Source organism: Schistocerca piceifrons, chromosome 10, assembly GCF_021461385.2.
Source record: "Schistocerca piceifrons isolate TAMUIC-IGC-003096 chromosome 10, iqSchPice1.1, whole genome shotgun sequence".
Taxonomy (NCBI): Eukaryota; Metazoa; Arthropoda; class Insecta; order Orthoptera; family Acrididae; genus Schistocerca; species Schistocerca piceifrons.
The window spans coordinates 46713061-46718002 of record NC_060147.1 but is presented as its reverse complement, the minus strand read 5'-3'; the positions used below and the strand labels follow the sequence as shown (position 1 = coordinate 46718002).

The window sequence follows — 4942 nt, the reverse complement described above, 5'->3', positions numbered from 1 at the left end:
CGTCATCTGTCTTGCCACCATCTCTCCGTCTTCACCTTGGTCCAGTCTTCTTCTTTCTTCTGGACGCATTCCTCTACCCTTTCAGCCATCAGTCTCTCCGTCTTCCTCTTGGTCTCTTTCCTTCCAGTTTCATCTCGTGTATCCTCCTGGGCATCCTCTTCTCCTCCATTCTCTTAACGTGTACATACCATCTTAGCCTTGATTTCTCTGTCTCCCCCTGTAATGGTTCCACCTTCATTAACTCTCTGATCCTCTCATTTCTTAACCTGTCTATGTCACTCCAATACTGTTCCTCAAGAATTTCATTTCACTAGCTTGTACTATGCTTTTCTCACTTCCTTTCATAACCCAGGTTCCTGATGCATATGTCGGGATCGGGACATAGTATGACTGGTATATAAACTTCTTACTGATTTGGGGTACACCCTTGCTCCATATCAGGTTTCTGACACTCTTCCAAAATGCTTCTGCTTTTCTCCCCACTCGTTTATTTCCCTGTCGTTTTTTCCATCTCCTTGTATCAGGCTTCCTAGGTACTTGAAACTCTCCCCTCTCCTCAACCGTTACCCACCAATTGTTATTCCAGTTGTTGCTCTCTCCTTCTTTCTTGTTGTGGTAACCATCTCACTTATACTTAATTTCATCCCATATTCTTGTACTGTTCCTTTCCATACGTCCAAACAGTACAAGAATATGGGATAGAGGTTTAGTATGAGTAAGAGTGAGATGATTATTACAAGAAAGAAAAGTCGATAAATTAAAATATTTTACAAAGTAATTCCTTTTCATAAATTTTAGCTGGAAATACACTACTGGCCACTAAAATTGCTACACCAAGAAGAAATGCAGATGGTAAACGGGTATTCATTGGACAAATATATTATACTAGAACTGACATGTGGTTACATTTTCACGCAATTTGGGTGCATAGATCCTGAGAAATCAGTACCCAGAACAACCACCTCCGGCCGTAGTAACGGCCTCGATACGCATGGGTATTGAGTCAAACAGAGCTTGGATGGCGTGTACCCCATGGAGCTTCAACACGATACCACAGTTCATCAAGAGTAGTGACTGGCGTATTGTGACGAGCCAGTTGCTCGGCCACCATTGACGAGACGTTTTCAATTGGTGAGAAATCTGGAGAACGTGCTGGCCAGGGCAGCAGTCGAACTTTTTCTGTATCCAGAAAGGCCCGTACAGGAGCTGCGACATGAGGTCATACATTTTCCTGCTGAAATGTAGGGTTTCGCAGGGATCGAATGAAGGGTAGAGCCACGGGTCGTAACACATCTGAAATGTAACGTCCACTGTTCCAAGTGCCGTCAATGCGAACAAGAGATGACAGAGACGTGTAACCAATGGCACCCCATACCATCACGCCGGGTGATACGCCAGTATGGCGATGACGAATACACACTTCCAATGTGCGTTCACCGCGATGCCGCCAAACACGGATGCGACCATCATGATGCTATAAACAGAACCTGGATTCATCCGAAAAAATGACGTTTTGCCATTCGTGCACCCAGGTTCGTCGTGGAGTACACCATCGCAGGTGCTCCTGTCTGTGATGCAGCAGCAAGGGTAACCGCAGCCACGGTCTCCGAGCTCATAGACCGTGCTGCTGCAAAAGTCGTTGAAGTGTTCGTGCAGATGTTTGTTGTCCCTGTTGACTCAGGGATCGAGACGTGGCTGCACGATCCGTTACAGCCATGCGGATAAGATGCCTGTCATCCCGACTGCTAGTGATACGAGGCCGTTGGGATCCAGCACGGCGTTCCGTATTACCCTCCTGAACCCACCGATTCCATATTCTGCTAAGTCATTGGATCTCGATCAACGCGAGCAGCAATGTAGCGATACGATAAACCGCAATGGCGATAGGCTACAATCCGACCTTTATCAAAGTCGGAAACGTATATGGTACGTATTTCTCCTCCTTACACGAGGCATCACAACAACGTTTCACCAGGTAACGCCTGTCAACTGCTGTGTGTGTATGAGAAATCGGCTGGATACTTCCCTCAATGTCAGGACGTTGTAGGTGTCGTCACCGGCACCAATTTTGTGTGAATGCTCTGAAAAGCTAATAATTTGCATATCACAGCATCTTCTTCCTGTCGGTTAAATTTCGCGTCTGTAGCACGTCATCTTCGTGGTGTAGCAATTTCAATGGCCAGTGGTGTATAACATTCTGTGTATAAAATTATATGAAAGTGTTCAGAAGAGTAACTGAGATAATACTGGCCTGCCCAAAATGCGAAAAATAATACTGGTATCGATGACTATTGTTGAGGAAAAGGAATGCTGAAGGAGGATGTGCAGGTAGAGTCTACACATCAGCAACTGGTTCAGCACACACAGTCCACCGCCTCGCTGTACGTTCGTCCGTCTGGAAGGACGACACAAACGCCCTAAAACTGCTTGAAATGGTTGGCGACTGTGAGGGTACCCGTTTTGGTTCGGCAGTGCTCACTCTCGACCGTTTCCATCTGCTCGGCCGCACACAAACACCATCTCAGCTTGTGCCCCACATGAATACCGGACCATTCTGCTGTTTACAGTACGCTGCGTCAATCACACAGCCTGCAACACACAAGGAACACACAGCATGTGGCCAGAGGGACTTTCATTCTGTACTGTGACAACGATGCATTTCCGGTTACCTTTTCTTTTCCTCCATTTCTAGTCAGAAGTCCGTCCCTGCCATTTGTCGCTTTTATTAAATGATGACTAACTGACAACCTCAGCTGCCGACAGGTTTTGTTGATATACCTCGATGTGGACAGCTGAAAATGTGTGCCCCGACCGGGACTCGAACCCGGGATCTCCTGCTTACATGGCAGACGCTCTATCCATCTGAGCCACCGAGGACACAGGTGAATAGCGCGACTGCAAGGACTTATCCCTTGCAAGCTTCCCGTGAGACTCACATTCCCAACTGTCCACAATTCTACATATGTATTGTACCTTATAGACATTTGCCCACCCAGTCATTACTCGCGCACGCTTTTGCGATTCCCGTAAGAGTTTGGGCAACCTGCGCGCATTCGCACAGACGAAGGTCAATGGCTGGGTAGCCTTTAACTATATGTAAGCAGGAGATCCCGGGTTCGAGTCCCGGTCGGGGCACACATTTTCAGCTGTCCACATCGAGATATATCAACAATACCTGTCGGGAGCTGAGGTTGTCAGTTAGTCATCATTTATTCCAGGGAAAAGCTGCACGGTCATCAACAGTAACTGTTCTTTCGAGAACAAGTTACTGTCTTCATATATATAGCTTTTATTAAAGTTCACCCTGTATAACATCCTCTCCGGCGTCGTGTGGTGTAAACCACTAGAGAATTAGACAGCTACGGTTGTCAGTCTGCCTCAGACAAAATGTGCACCGTGGGCGGAAAGCAGCTTTTGATGTAAACATCACAAGAGTAGCGATAAGCCAAAGACGAAGGGCACGCTTTGATGCGAGTCTGTTGTCGACACTGCTAGAAGTCGAGTTACAAAAAAGAAGGTGGTGTACTGGAGCCCCGAGCCTGTTTGTCCTGTGTAGTCCTGGAGACGCTGGAATCCAGCGCTTTGGCCCGCCCGGAGTTCGTCCGCCCACCTTTCAAACAATTACGCTTTCTAATTGCTCGTTAGCGAGGGCTGTTTATCGCGAGAACAGCGTGAAACATCCAAACGACCCCCCTGAACGTGAATATCTAGCCACCAGCGAGGAGCGGCAACTGCACACCGCACGCAGCGCTTTACACTAGAGCTGTTAAGTGTCGATATATCGACGTTCTCATACAAATAGCGATGTATATCGATGATGTATTAGTGCCTGGCCATACAACGAACGTGTCATCCACGTAGCGGAAGAAACAAGTTGGTTTTTGTTTGGCCACATGGACGTGACAGATTAAATGAATTTCTCGAACACCTCAACTCGCTGCACCCCAACATACTGTTCACGTTGGACGTGGAGCAGGATGGTGCCCTACCGTTTCTTGACGTCCTGGCGAAACGGAAACCTGACGACAAGCTGGGACACAGTGTATACAGAAAACCTTCACACACTGATTTACGTGCTGTTCTAGGCGCTACAGTCTGGAGCCGAGCGACCGCTCCGGTCGCAGGTTCGAATCCTGCTTCGGGCATGGATGTGTGTGATGTTCTTAGATTAGTTAGGTTTAAGTAGTTCTAAGTTCTGGGCCACTGATGACCTCAGAAGTTAAGTCGCATAGTGCTCAGAGCCATTCGAACCACACTGATTTGTACCTAAATGCCTTCAGTTGCCACCACAACTCCCAGCGTGAAGGCGTTTTGCACACACGTGTTCACAGGGCACGATCGATCTGCGACCAGGAGAGCCTTCCAGCAGAACTGCAGCACCTCGAGGTAACATTTTGGAAAAATGCGTACAATCAGAAGCAAATAAGACACGCACTCAGACAGACTGCGCCAAGAGAACAAGAAGAAGAAGCAGAAGAACAGAAGTCATTGGCGTGCATTCCGTTTGTCGGAAACACGTTGTAACAACAACGACGTTGTACTATTGTACATATAAATAATATTTTTTTCTTATGATTTTTCGATAAACTTGTGTAATTGATGTCCTGATTTCATTTCTTTTTTGTTTCATGTCATTATGTTAAGAAAACTGTAAATAAGTTTCAGTGTGAATATTAATGTTTATGTCAAATGTCAAGTGATATTGTAATAGTATTGAAATGTAACAAATGTTGAGACTGTTGTAAGATGTTTAAAATTGTAACTGTGCGTCTGGTCCATACGTAGGCAATGTGTTAGGATATGTAGAACAACCAAGAGGGAATAATAAGAGTGGACGATCAAGAACGAAGTGCTCCTATTAAGAAGGGTGTAAGACAAGGGTGTAGCCTTTCGCCCCTACTCTTCAGTCTGTACATCGAGGAAGCAATGATGCAAATAAAAG

At 46.3% G+C, this 4942-nt stretch overlaps 1 non-coding gene across 1 annotated transcript; it reads right to left on the bottom strand.

Annotated features, from left to right (window-relative positions):
* Positions 1-2803: 2803 nt before the first annotated feature.
* Positions 2804-2877, bottom strand: Trnat-ugu. The gene has a single exon. It is a non-coding gene; the product is annotated as a tRNA-Thr (tRNA).
* Between the last annotated feature and the right edge of the window lie 2065 nt (positions 2878-4942).